At 33.5% G+C, this 15,485-nt stretch overlaps 1 pseudogene; it reads left to right on the top strand.

The window, feature by feature from the left end:
• Positions 1-2,430: 2,430 nt before the first annotated feature.
• Positions 2,431-4,497, top strand: LOC18041547 (annotated as a pseudogene).
• Positions 4,498-15,485: the final 10,988 nt, after the last annotated feature.

The following is a 15,485-nucleotide window of genomic DNA, read 5'->3' on the forward strand; positions in this document are numbered from 1 at the left end:
TTATAATTTTTTTTCATGACAACTGTAACTTAAATAACCCACAATATCTTAATACAAAACATAACCTTATCAACTTTTATTTTAAAATTATAATTTTTTTTCCCATGACAACTGTAGCTTAAATAACCCACAATATCTTAATGCAAAACATAACCGTAGACTTTTAAAAAATTATTGATATGTGTTATTTATTAAAAAAAAATGTGCAGTTAAGATTGATTTATCAAGTATATGTTGGGAAATGGGCTACCAGAAGTAGCTGCAAATTAAGTGGAAACAAAACTTTGGAGAAAATTAGAAACGATTTATGAGCAGCCGACGGAACATAATAAAGTAAATCTAATAAAAAGGCTTGTTAACTTGAAATATAAGGAGAGACGAAGTATAACTGAACTCACTAGTGAGTTTCAGGGCTTGGTTGATCAGTTGACTACTATGAAAATTATTCCAGATGATGAGTTACAAGCATTGTTGTTGCTTAGTTCTTTGTCTGATAGTTGGGAGACATTAGTGGTGTCGGTGAATGATTCAGCGCCAAATGGGAAATTAACCTTGGATATGGTTATAGATATGCTGCGAAATGAAGAATCTAGAAGAAAGAGTGTAATCCCATTAATATAGTGGAAGATTTTATTAGACTAGGTCCCGTGGCTTTTCTCGCTTTGGGTTTTCCATGTAAAAATATGTGTCTCTTGTGGTTTATTTTTCCTTTGGTTTTATTGGTTTATTTTCTTCTTATTTATTTGTGATACATATCCTATTTTAATTCCTTGCTACCAACATCAAGAATCTCAATATTATTGGGTTATAGTAATAACCTAATAATTATCTCTTTAACAAGTAGTTATATTAAATAATAGCCAAAGAGAGAATAAAATAAAAATAAAGACCAATAAAATTATAGAGAGTGACGCCAGAAATTTACTCTCAAAATTTAAGAACAAATGAAGTTAATTTTACCGTCCCATCACCCAATTAAAGATTAAAAATCTTGGCCCAAATTAAAAACCCCTTCTGGCTTTTCTCGCTCTCTAGCGGCTTCTCCTGCACACGCACGCTATCTAGGCTTTTACAAGGCATATTTCATGGCAATGTTCACTTAGCTCCTCAATGTTTATTTAATTACTCAGTTGCCCAAATGTATTAAACTTTGAGATTAGACCACCCAAATGAGATGGACCCAACAATATTTACTAGTACTAAATAAAAAATCATTGAATTTCGATAAAAATTATCTAAATTTAACTACTTCCTCCACAATTATCTTCTACCTAAAACTAATTTTAATAACGACAATCTACTTTTACTTGAAAAAGAAGAAGGAAGAAAGAACATATCAATATTGCAGTGCTTAAAACGTATGATTTTTTTTTTTTTATCTTATTCATCTCTTATATCTCCTAACTGTTGAATTGTTGGGGTTGTATATTTAGTTTTTAATGTAATTACTAACTCCTTATTACATGCAATTTTGAATGCTTTCTTTGTTTAATAGCAAGCACCAAAAACGTTGTCTTAATACATGAAGACAATGTTACTTATAATGCTCAAATTAGACAAAGGTACATAAAGAAAGATTTACCAAACACATCTTATCAAAATTCTTTTATATTCATGAGCTCTAACCTTAAAAAAAATAATTAATGTCCAATAGATATCCTCTACTAATGATTTTTACAAATATATTTACAAAACTTACCAACACCTCCTTTTGAAAAGTTAGTACATAATATTAGCATGCCCCCTTAATAGATTATGAAATTGATAGATTATATGAACACTGGAGTAAACAGAAAGACAGTTAAAATGCTTGGAGAGATAGGACGCGTGGATAGTTTCTTGTTTGTCACGTAGAAAAGATGGGATGTAACATATTTTTATCATTTATTTAAGGTATCTAGCATTAATGATATTTGGCCCGAATCAATTATTTAATTTCAAGGAGACATTTTTTTTTCTAGTGTAAAAAATATTTACCAGGAAAAATTATTGACTTTCTACTAGTGTAAAAAAATTATTTAATTTTTATAATTTTTTATAAAAACATTGACTTTCTACTAGTGTAAAAAAATTATTTAATTTGAAGGAGACATTTTTTTTTTTTAAGGTAAGAGTGGTGGGTAAAGTTAAATAAATACTTTTAGTCTCCTCTCATAATTAGAATTAAAGTGATCAGTAAATGAAATTTACTTAAAAAACACTCGATCAAACCGGCTAAATAATTTGAAAGAGAGATTGATTCTTCCCCTGCCTATAAATAATCACGTTTTTAATCAGTTTTTGAGAAATGTTGATTCCTAATCCAATCGCGAATTCACAAATAGTGATTGACTTCTTATTCTTAAATATACTGTTGATTTTTGTGTGTGTGTGTATATAGGTTAATGTCTTTTGCTCATCTCAGTGGAACTGTCAGTAACATCAAAAGAAATGAAGCGTCACGGTTTGTTCTGCCCAAACATTATCTCATTTGTTTCTTTTCTTTTATTGTTATTCCTTGGGGCGGCTTTAGCACCTGAAAATCATGAAAATTTTCTCAAATGTCTTTCGCTACAATCCGACACCATTTCTAAAGTGATTTACACCCAAAACAACTCTTCATATTCATCAGTATTGACGTCTTCAATACAAAATCTTGTTTTCTCAGCACCCACAAACCAGAAACCTCTATTCATCATCACCCCATTTCACGTGTCCGAAATTCAAGCAGCCATTAAATGCTCCAAAAAAAGTGGTCTGCAAATTAGAGTACGAAGTGGAGGTCATGATCTTGAGGGTCTTTCCTCTATTTCTGATGTTCCTTTCATCATTGTTGATTTGATAAATTTTAGTGAAATCAGTATTGATGCAGAAGCAAAAACAGCATGGGTTCAATCTGGTGCCACCGTCGGGCAGCTTAATTATAGAATTGCTGAGAAGAGTCAAAATCTGTTAGCATTCCCGGTAGGAACTTGCCCTGGTGTGGCTGTTGGTGGACATTTTAGTGGCGGTGGCTATGGTGCCTTGTTGCGTAAATACGGTGTTGCTGCTGATCACATAGTTGATGCTCACATGATTGACGCCAGAGGTGAGAAATTTTGAAAAAAAAAATAGAAAAGATACAGCAAGGTCACTTTAGTCGTAAGACTTAAATTGTTTTAGATAAGAAGAAATTATGCGTGAATTATATTGTGCACGCCTTTCTTTTATTGCAATTTCCATTTAGGTTAAAATTGCAAACTTCACATAGGATTGTTATCAGGAATTTTGACCGTAAACTCCACTTTTAGTCTTCAATTACCTTTTCAGTATTTGTACTCATAAGATTAACTAATGAAAGCACTCTGTTTGAAAATCACTTTTCCAGTCCTCTGTGGACACAATCAATCACTTCATTCACATCTTTGCTGTTTTAATTATTTTCAGGCAGATTTTTGAATAGAGAATCAATGGGTGAAGATCTATTTTGGGCTATTCGCGGTGGCGGAGGACCTAGCTTTGGAATCATTATTTCATGGAAAATAGAGCTGGTCGATGTTCCGTCAACAAAGCTACTTCACAAGAACCTTAGAACAAAAATGCAACAAAGCTACTTCACAAATGGCAATACATTGCAGATAGGGTCCATGAAGATTTATTCATCTCACCCTTCTTATATAGAGCGAATTCTACTATGGTCTGTTTATTCACATCCCTGTTTCTTGGTGGGGTTGACAGGCTACTTCCATTGATGCAGGAGAGCTTCCCTGAGCTCGGATTGACCCAAGAAGACTGCAGAGAAATGAGCTTTATTGAATCCGTTGTTTACATTAATGGATTCGAGATTAGAAAGTCAGTTAATGCGAATATATTGATTGATGATAGATTTATCAAAAGGTTCTTCAAAGGAAAAGCAGACTATGTGATAGAGCCAATCCCTAAAGAAGCTTTTGAAGGGTTATATGATTTATTTTATGAGGAGGATCCACGAACCTACGGCCTTCTAGTATTTTTCCCTTATGGTGGAAAAATGAGTGAGATTTCAGAGTCTGAAATTCCATTCCCACATAGAGCAGGCAACCGATACACACTTTTATACTACACGGAGTGGCAAGATGCAACTAATGAAGCATCTCAAAGGCACAAAAATATGCTCAACAAGTTGTTCAATTATATGACTCCTTATGTAGCCAAAAATCCTCGAACAGCTTATATCAATTACAGGGATCTTGACATTGGAACAAACAACAAACTGGGCGACACAAGCGTTCAGGAAGCAAGCGTTTGGGGCAAAAAGTATTTCAAGAACAATTTCTACAGGCTGGTGCATGTGAAAACTATGGTGGATCCTGAAAATTTCTTCAGAAACGAACAAAGCATTCCCCCTTTCAACTTGTTGAAAGATGAACTGTGAGCGAGTCCAAAGCTTCCCTTCCTAGTTAATAAACATAGTGCTGGGTCGGATACATATATGTAATTACTGTGTTGCTAAACAATTTCTGCTGTCTCTTTCTTTCATATATACTTTTGCAGCATAGCATGGTGATCATTATGTACCCTCACTAGATGTATCAACTTTGTAAGGGTCACAAGTTATTGTTTACGTAAAAGGGCATCCTCTTTATAATTTTTGTTCCGAATTGAGCACCAAAAAAAAATAACAATAATAATAGATAAAAACATGTGTGTGTGAATTTGGTTCATTCTAATTCAATATTGTATACTCTTATTTTTTCTGATTATATTTAAAATCATTTATTAATTTAATTCTAACTATAGGAATTGTAATTTACTTATTAATAAACAAGATAATTGATTCATTGGTATTGAAAAGGAGAAAAGGGACCAAAATTAAACAACAAATGGACAGAATGAAAAAAGTAAAAGATTTATAGATGGTGTGTACAAATGAAAAAGTGAATAACTAGATATCATCAAAGAGTGTGTAAACCGGATATCATGAAATGGCAAAATAAGTACTGATTTGGGTGATAAGCAAAGCTTCAATTACTTGATTAAAAACTGAAAAGATAGAGATTAACAACTCCGGACTCTCTATCCGTTCAGTCAACTAAAACGACAAACATAAAAAATACATCACGCCAGCAATTGATAGATTTAATGGAGGGTAAAAGTTCATTTAGTCCCTATATTTTAATATTAGTATCTGTTTAATTCCTGTATTTTTTAAAATGCCTCGAAACATCCCTGCCGTTAAAGTATTGATACCCTTACCGTTACTTTTTATTTCTTTTGGCTTACTTTTACAATATTACCCTTTTATAATAATTTTTTTGATTGGACATTAATAAAATAAAATAATTAAATTACCAATTTCACCCTAGAAAATAAAAAATATATATATTAATTTTTTTGCAAGCACCATTTGCACACTAGTTAGTTTGCATACAATTTTTGACAATTAAAAATTAATATAATTTTTTATTTTTTAGGGTTAAATTGGTAATTTAATTATTTTCTTTTTATTAATGTCCAAAAAAATATTATAAAAGGGTAATATTGTAAAAGTAAGCCAAAAGAAATAAAAAGTAACAATTTAATTTTTGACAATTAAAAATTAATATAATTTTTTATTTTTAGGGTTAAATTGGTAATTTAATTATTTTCTTTTTGTTAATGTCCAAACAAAAAATTATTATAAAAGGGTAATATTGTAAAAGTAAGCCAAAAGAAATAAAAAATAACGGTATGGATATCAATATACTTTAACGGCAGGGATGTTTCGAGATATTTTTAAAAATATAGGGACTAAATGGATATTAATCTTAAAATACAGGGACTAAATGGATATTAATCTTAAAATACAGGGACTAAATGGGTTTTTACCATTTAATGGAGTATCTGGTAATGTGATGCATAGGCATGATAGAAGAACCTGGTAAGCTTGGTGGTTTGGCTTGCAGCTCAGCACATCAGCCGTGAATTGGTTATGCTGACTTGGCAAGTTAGTTATAATAGGTTCAATAATAAATGTATGAAGATTCTAGATTAATCTAGTAAATAGATTGTTGAAATGAACTCAAACTCGTCAGAACAACGTGTCGGTTTTAAGTTGTGAAGATAAGTGACGTGTCGTTTCATTTGAGCAAGATACCAGAGCTGACAAATTGTCAATGTCGTACAAGACCATTAAATCTCAAGTGTCTAATGCACGCCTGGTTTAAACTTAAACGGCATTTCTAGCAGTCGTTTAAGGAAGGCTTTATAATAGTGCGTGAGAAGCTCGTGACAGGTTGGTTAAAAGGCTGTTAGATTTGGAGGAAAAAATCTGGATCTGTTACGCCTGCATAACTGATATATATATAAACGAGCTGGTTTTGGTGTTATTGTGTGTGATCAAGGTGAGATTGATAAGGCAGTCATAGTGAGAGTTAAACTTTGTGAGTGATCTCTGTATTGTGATTTATCAACTCTGTAATCTTGAAACTTAAAAAGTTGCTCCCTGTGTTGGTTTCTCCAGTGGATGTAGGCATCCTCAAAGGTGTTAAACCACTTAAGTTCTTGGTTTTTCTTGGTTCTTTAGGTTGCGTTCTTTGATTTGATTGTTGTTCTTTGTTAGCTTAGTTTTCATTCTTGAGTCTTTGAGTCTGAGTTGGGTCTTGGGGTGTGATTAATCTAGTAATCAAGGTTCAAGAATGGGTTCAAAAGTGGATCTTGAGAAGTTTACGGGGCAGAATGATTTCAATATGTGGAAGATCAAGATGAAGGCTTTGTTGATTACTCAAGGCCTGAGAGAAGCCACAGATCCAGTCTCTAAGCTTGAAGGAGGTGAGTCTTCATCATCTAAGACCCTAGAACAAGTAGCAGAGATGGACAAGAAAGCCAGGAGCACAATCATACTGAGTCTTGGTGACTCTGTAATTTGAGAAGTGGCTAAAGAAAAGACTGTTGCTGGTTTATGGGCCAAGTTGGAGAACTTGTATATGACAAAGTCTTTGGCAAATAGACTTTACATTAAAAAAAAAATGTTCTCACTGAAGATGATTGAAGGGGCATCATTAAATGAACATGTAGATGAGTTCAATAAGGTTTGTGATGAACTGGAGACTATTGATGAAGGACTGAGTGATGAGAGCAAAGCTTTGCTGCTAATCAGTTCTTTGTCAAAGTCATACAAGCACTTTGTGGATGCATTGTTGTATGGGAGGCAAACACTCTCCCTAGAAGAGGTTAAATCTGCTCTCGACACCAAGAAGCTGAAAGATAAGCAAGATAATCCAGAAAGTGAATCAAGTGAGGGACTGATGGCAAGAGGCAGACCTGAGAAGAGAGAAAACAAAGGAAAGAAACAAGGCAGATCAAAGTCTAAACAGAAGAATTTGAAGTGTTTCCATTGTCATAAAGAAGGGCATTTCAAAAGGCATTGCCCTGAAAGGAAGAACAAGAATAAAGAAACCAAGGAAAGAACAGGAAATGCAGCCATAGCCACAAAAGAATAAAGTAGCTTTGAAATAGCTGAAGTACTCATTGCCACAAGTCAGAAACCTCAAGGTCAGTGAGTCCTTGACTCAGGTTGTACCTTTCATATGTGTCCAAATAGGAGCTATTTTACAACATATCAGTCATGTGATGGGGGTAAGGTTTTAATGGGTAATAACTCAATGTGTAAGGTGGTTGGTATTGGGACTGTTAGCCTTAGAATATTTGATGGTGTGGTAAGGGAATTAACACAAGTTAGGTTTGTTCCTGAACTAAAAAGGAACTTAATTTCAATTGGCATGCTAGATCAAATAGGTTGTGTGATTAAGGCTAAAAAAGGTGCATTGAGGGTAATTAAAGGCTCAATGGTGATCATGAAAGGTATAAAACAAAATGGTCTGTATGTGATAGATGGACATACTGCTGTTGGGGAGGCAAGTGTAACTGACAGTGGAGGGAACAGATCAATGCTGTGGCATTTAAGGATAGGGCATATGAGTGAGAGAGGTTTGAGAGAGTTACAAAAACAATGAGTGTTTAGGAATGATCAGATAGGAGCTTTGGGGTTCTGTGAAGATTGTATTCTAGGAAAGTCTTCTAGGCTAAGGTTTGAGACTGCAGCTCATGTTGTGCAAATTTTAATGTACTCGCAAGCGCACGAATCTATTGTAGTATAGATCGATGGTGACGAGTGTCGATCCCACGAGGAGGTGGATTTTAATTATATGTAGAATTAATTTTGTATGAGGTGGTTGGATTTGTGGTGGAAATGATTTGGAATATACTAAAACTTAAATTAAAATGGTGAGAATAAATTCTAAAATTGGAATTGAAATGGTGAGAATAAATTGAAGAGAATTCTATTGAAATGACGTACTTGGGTATCTGGATCCGTATCAACATGCATCATGGGTTAAATAATCCGTATTAATGCCAATTAAATCATGAGGGGGGAATCCACACCTCATGAACCGCGCTCTAATCAATATGGTGCTAAGGGCTTATCGTGCCAAATAATAATAACCTTGTACTAGAAGGCCGGTGAAACCAAGGCGCTACTAGACAAGATTAGTATTATTTGTCGACGAGAAGTCAAAAGATCCACAAAAACTAGAGGGGAAGAGAAAATAAATTTACCAAATAAAGCCCATGACACATGTTGAGACTTCACCTTCAACCCAAGCTTGAAAGGAAATTAGCTACTCATAATTGAACTAGGGGCAAAGTGGGAATTTATTAAAATACGAAGAAAATACAAGATGGAGAAGGAATTACAGAAAATGGATCCCAAAAATGGATTCAGAGATATCAAATTAGGGGGGGGAGGCCCCCTTTTTATAGATACATGAAGTAAATCATGGCCATCGGATTAAAAACAGTTTGGACGCTTAGGATTGCTCCACGTCATCAGTCAACAGTACGCGGTTTGACCACGTGGATGAACAGTAACACGGTTTGACCCGGATGAACAGTAACGCGGTTTGGTTGAAAATAATCCTATGTGATGCATGTAACGTACGCGGGATTTTTTCGTCCACTGATAAGATGCCACGTCACTATCAACAGTACATAAGAATTTTAGCCCAACAGGATCGTGACACCTCATCAGTCAATGCCACATCATCGGTCAATGCCACGTCATCATTCGTCTATGTGAACAGTGTCGTGAACAGTAACGTATACAGTACCGTACACGTGAATAGTACCGTACATGTGAATAGTGCCATTTTTTCTTTTATGCTCCTCCTAAGGTTTTCGACCGTCCTAAGTTCAAAAGTGATGTCCGTTTTGCCGTCTGATCTCTCCTTTATTGTGAAATGACTATAATACCCCTAAAATACATAAAATACTTAATTAAAATAAAACACATGTAATTAAATCACAAGAAGGTTAAATACATAAAAGTAAGGGTTGTTAGTAAGACTTGAAATGTAAAATGATGGTTTTTTTCCTTTATAAATATGCATTTTCTAACACTCAACAGCTCACACCACCAAAGAGAAACTAGGATACATACACTCTGATTTATGGGGGCCTGCACAAGTGAATTCACTAGGTGGGTGTAGATATTTTCTGACTTTTATTGATGATTTTTCAAGGATGGTTTGGGTCTTTGCACTCAAAAGTAAAGATGAGGTTCTAGAAAAATTCAAAAACTGGATGATTTTTGTTGAGAACCAAACTGGTTTGAAGGTGAAAACTCTGAGGACAAATAATGGCTTGGAGTACTACAACAAGCTGTTTGAAGAATTCTGTGAAAAGAATGGTATTCAGAGGCACAAAATTGTCACCTATACCCCTAAAAAAAATGGCCTTGCTGAGAGGATGAACAGGACTTTGGTGGAGAAGGTAAGGTGCATGCTAATCTATTATAAGCTCCTAAAAACCCTTTGGGCAGAAGCTTTAAACACAGCATGCTACCTAGTCAACAGGAGCCCATCAACTGCTATAGGTTGTAAAACACCAATGGAACTGTGGTCAGGGAGAATGGCTGATTATGCAAAACTCAGAATTTTTGGCTACACAGCATATACTCATGTGAAGCAGGGTAAACTGGAACCAAGAGCATTAAAATGCAGGTTTTTGGGGTATCCAGAGGGTGTCAAAGGCTATGGATTGTGGTGTGTTGACTCAAAACCACCACAGTGCATCATAAGCAGAGATGTAAGATTCCATGAAAAAGAGTTATTGAATAAACCAAGGAGTCCTGTTAACAACACTGAATCAGGAACTAAGACTGATTAAGTGAAGTTTCAGGTGGAGCCTCACAACTTGAAAGAACTTGAGCCTAAAACTGAGGGTGCTGAAATAGAACCACAAGCTGGTGTTGAACATGAATCAACAAAAAGTGAAGAGGACACCTATCAGTTGGCAAAAGAGAGAAAGAGGAGGACAATAAAACCACCTAAAAGATATGTAGTGGCTGATCTGATTGCATATACTTTGACTGCTGGTCAAGAGCTGAATGATGATGAACGTAGGACTTATCAGGAAGTTATCACAGGCAAAAACAAGTTGGAATGGAAGAGGGCAATGGATGAAGAGATGACATCCCTAATGAAAAATAAGACCTGAGAATTGATTGAAAAACCAGCTAAGAGGAAAACAGTAATCTGTAAATGGATCTTCAAGATTAAAGATGGCATACCTAGAGCTGAACCTAGAAGATTTAAGGCTAGACTGGTGGTAAGGGGCTTCACACAAAAGGAAGGAATTGACTTCACTGAAGTGTTTTCTCCTGTAGTGAGACATGCTTCCATCAGATTTATTCTTGCACTTGTGGTTGTTCAAGATATGCATCTTGAGCAGATGGATGTAAAAACAGCCTTCCTGCATGGTGAATTACAAAAGGAAATTGGAATGTAGCAGCCTAAAGGTATGTGACATCTAGTAAAGAAGATTGTGTTTGCTTACTTAAAAAGTCTCTATATGGGTTAAAGCAATCACCTAGGCAATGGTATCTGAAGTTTGATAACTTCATGATAACACATGACTGCAACAGGTGCAGTTATGATTGTTGTGTGTACTTCAAAGAGACAAGTGGAGGGGGAATGATATACCTTCTGCTATATGTAAATGACATGCTAATTGCATGCCATGACAGGGAAGAGATCAACCACTTAAAGAAGCTTTTGAGCAGGGAATTTGAAATGAAAGAACTTGGAGAAGCTAAAAGAAATCTGGGAATGTATATCATCAGAAACAAGAGCAAGAAGATTTTGTTCTTAACTCAACAGAGCTACATTCAGAAGGTTCTTGTGAGATTTGGAATGAATGATGTTAAGCAAGTGCAGACACCATTGGCAAGCCACTTCAAGTTGTCTGCTGTTCAGTGCCCTCAAACTGAAGCAGAACAACAGAAAATGGCTTGTATACCCTACTCCAGTGTAATAGGTAGCCTCATGTATGCTATGGTACTCACCAGACCTGATATCTCACATGCTGTGAGTTTAGTGAGCAGGTTTATAGCAAACCCTGGATATAAACACTGGAGAGCTGTTCAGTGGATTATGAGGTATCTGAAGGGGACTCTGGAGGTTGGTTTGGTCTATGGTGGAGAAGACAAAAATGGACACACATTGATTGGTTATGTTGATGCTGATTTTGCTAGTGATCTTAATAAAAGGAGCTCACAAACAGGGTATTTGTTTACTCTGGAAGGTTACACAGTCAACTGGAAAGCAACATTACAAAATGTAGTGGCTTTGTTCACAACAGAGGCTGAGTATACTACAGCAGCAGAAGCTCTCAAAGAAGCAATTTGGCTGAAAGGCATGATAACTGAGTTGGGAGCAAAACAAGAGTCTGTAACAGTATACAGTGACAGTCAGAGTGCTATACATCCTAGCAAGAATCAATCCCATCACAAGAAAACAAAACATATAGATGTTAAGTTGCATTTCGTGAGGCTTGAGGTATCAAGGGGAGCTGTAAAGTTGTTGAAGATTGATACTGAAGAAAATCTAGCTGACATGTTAACCAAGGTTGTGCCAACTGCCAAGTTCATCCTTTGCATGAATTTAGCAGGTATCTGTAGGTTTTAAAAAGCTACAGATGAGGAGAAGACAACGTGAAAGAAGGGAGTTGAGAGTGTTAAGTTTAAGGTGGAGATTGTTGAAATGAACTCAAACTCGTCAGAACAACGTGTCGGTTTTAAGTTGTGAAGATGAGTGACGTGTCGTTTCATTTGAGCAAGATACCAGAGCTGACAAATTGTCAATGTCGTACAAGACCATTAAATCTCATGTGTCTAATGCAGGCCTGGTTTAAACTTAAACGGCATTGCTAGAAGTCATTTAAGGAAGGCTTTATAATAGTGCGTGAGAAGCTTGTGACAGGCTGGTTAAAAGGCTATTAGATTTAGAGGGTAAAATCTGGATCTGTTACGCCTGCACAACTGATATATATAAACGAGTTAGTTCTGGTGTTATCGTGTGTGATCAAGGTGAGATTGATAAGGCAGCCATAGTGAGAGTTAAGCTTTGTGAGTGATCTCTGTATTGTGATTTATCAACTCTGTAACCTTGAAACTTAATAAAGTTGCTCCCTGTGTTGGTTTCTCCAGTGGATGTAGGCACCCTCAAAGGTGCTGAACCACTTAAGTTCTTGGTTGTTCTTGGTTCTTCAGGTTGCGTTCTTTGATTTGATTGTTGTTCTTTGTTAGCTTAGTTTTCATTCTTGAGTCTTTGAGTCTAAGTTGGGTCTTGGGGTGTGATTAATCTAGTAATCAAAGGGTTAATTTCACAACATAGATTCTTGTATTCACAATGTAATGATTCAAGTATAAATACGCATATAAAAACTCGTTATTGTACAGAGTTGTTATATAATAAAATTCAAAAATCATTTTCCCTTACTTTCTTTTTCATTTTCTCAATAACCAAACATATCTTTAGCTTAATTCAAATATTTAAAGATAAAATGATAAGAATACAGGTCGGTTTTGTAAACATTAGTTGGCTATATCTCTTAGAAAAGTTAATTTAATGGAACAGTTGTTTGAAAAAAAATTTACAGCACGCTTTTATTAGTTTTATTAATAATATTATTTAAAAGTCATATTTACAAAACACAATTAACATTTAATTGTAATTTTTTTGTTTATCACATTTTTATTTAAAACTCACATCACCTCAATACCAACATACCTTGTGGCCATTAGCCCTCGATTGCTTTAGATGTTTCATCAAAACAGTTGATATAAGTAGCTTAAACAGTTGCACAGAAATCCCTTTGATTGCATATGCTACCAATATTTTCATATTTAGAAGACCGCTTATGTTTTCAATACTATCTTTAATCATGATTATTTGATAATCTAGTGTTTGATGATATGTTATCAGAAAGTCAGTGGAGCCCTTATTTTCAAATACATTTTTATCCATATTATTATAAATTAAATAAATCATATAAATAGAAATTAAAATAAAAAAATTAAGTACTAAAAATAAAAAAAATATATGTTTCAGTATGAATGAAAAATTTATAATTAAACATTTTTCTTGTACTTTTTGTTATTTTTGAAACATTTTTCTAATAATAAATATATATTTATATTCTTAAATAAATTATCAAACAAATGATTGATTAATTTACCCCTCATTTCCCTTAATTTTTTTGGTATGAGTGGATATAAAAATAGTATGGGGTAAATAGTATACATTAATTTCAATAGAGGAGAAATTAGAAATCTCCCCCAATTAATATATGAGCTAAACATCATACTTTTTTATCAATAAAAAAAAATCACATTTTTTCAAAGTGGTGATATTTAATCTCCTCATTTTATCTCATTAACCTTCATTAATAACTTTTATTACAATACCTATTTTGTCCTTATATGAAATGCCTTTAAAAATAAATAATTTTTAAGTACACACATGATAATTTAGATAATTTAATTTCATAAGCCCTAACTTATTTTAATTTTTTTATTAATTATTAATTATTAATTAACACTATATATTTTTTAATTGGATGAACTATGATCGTGTTTGATTAGGTTTTCAATGGTAAGGAAGAATTAATTGAGTAGGCACAAAATGCTGGCAAGAGAAATGGATAATCCCTTCATTAATTCGGGTGACATATACAAAGGCATGCCTCTACACTCAAACCTACGCGTACTATGTTCTCCATCACATGAAGATTTCTTGGCTAACCCAAAATCAGACATCTTCACCTCATCGTTGTAAAAAGCCAACACATTTCGAAAGATGAGTGTTTGCTTTGAACAAAATTGCTGCTGCCAACCTTGGCAAAGATCAAGGAAGACAACACAAGGAGCTATATGCTACCTTAAAAAGAAAGATAAAGATTATGAAGATTATCCAGAGTTTTGTTGTTTTTTTTTTCTAAGTAGATTTTGTAAGTTATATGCGGTGGGTTTATGGGAAAAAGATAAAAATTATAATAAGGGTAAATTTGAAATTAGATAGGATATATAGAGATGTAAAGATTATTTTAAAAATTTTGAATGGAATTAATTAAAAAAAACAGGGGATTGATAAGATATAATAAGGGGTTATATATCACTACTCTTTATTTTAATACGAAATATAATTATTTGGTCTAAATAAACATGTGCCTTGCTTTATAAATAATAAGATAAGCCCAAAACTTTTAAGATGATTACCCCCAAAGAACAAAATAAATGATAAAGTTGTGAGAGAAAACCAATATATTGATTTCTTACTTGATACCAACTGATTTTTTTTAAAAAAAAAATCTATATTCCATAATAAAATTAACGAAATGGTTATAAAATGTTGTACAAATTATTTTTATACATAATAAATCATGTGGTACATATGATGATTTTATTCAACTAACCGTATTATACCACTTCAATTTGTATAAAAATAATTTGTATAAAAATTTATAAATATATTATTTCACATAAAAGAGTGATGATATTTAAACAAAAGAAATAGACAAAAGGAAGATAGAGTTAAATATAAAACCACATGACTTACCAAGAAAAAGACAAAATAATCAATTACCACTATATGACTATACAATTTAATAATTCATTATACTTCCTTTTGCCTTCCTTCTGTTTCTTTATCAATTTTCCTTATAAAATTATGGTGCCATCGATATATTGAATTCTATTAATGTGATTTCCAATTTTAAATTGAGGCCTAAGTCATATTGATCTTATGTAACATAGAGTTGTTCTAAAATTTTTGAAGTTCTTTGATAAATGAGTCAATGCTCAAAGGTGCCTCTGTAAACCACATCATTTCGAAATAATTTGAAGTGGGATAGAGTGGATAAATGATAACTAAAAGAAAATTTATATGGCAAGAGATATATTTATTTTTTAATTTTTTTATAATGAGGTATTAAAAAATTATAAAAAAATCGAAATAGAAAAAATAAACTCTAAAAATTTAAAAAAAAATGTTCACCGTTTTAAAATTTTTCAGACACATTAGTCTATAGGCAAAAAGATACCTAGATCCCAAGCTTTGTCTAAATTTATACATAAACCTCTATAATTTCATTAATAGTCGTATAAGTCCTATTTTTTATTATTATATCATTTAACTATAGTAACTCAAAAGATTTGACGTCAAAGCAGT

The sequence above is a fragment of the Citrus clementina genome, unplaced genomic scaffold (genome assembly GCF_000493195.1).
Source record: "Citrus clementina cultivar Clemenules unplaced genomic scaffold, Citrus_clementina_v1.0 scaffold_5, whole genome shotgun sequence".
NCBI classification, from domain to species: domain Eukaryota; kingdom Viridiplantae; phylum Streptophyta; class Magnoliopsida; order Sapindales; family Rutaceae; genus Citrus; species Citrus x clementina.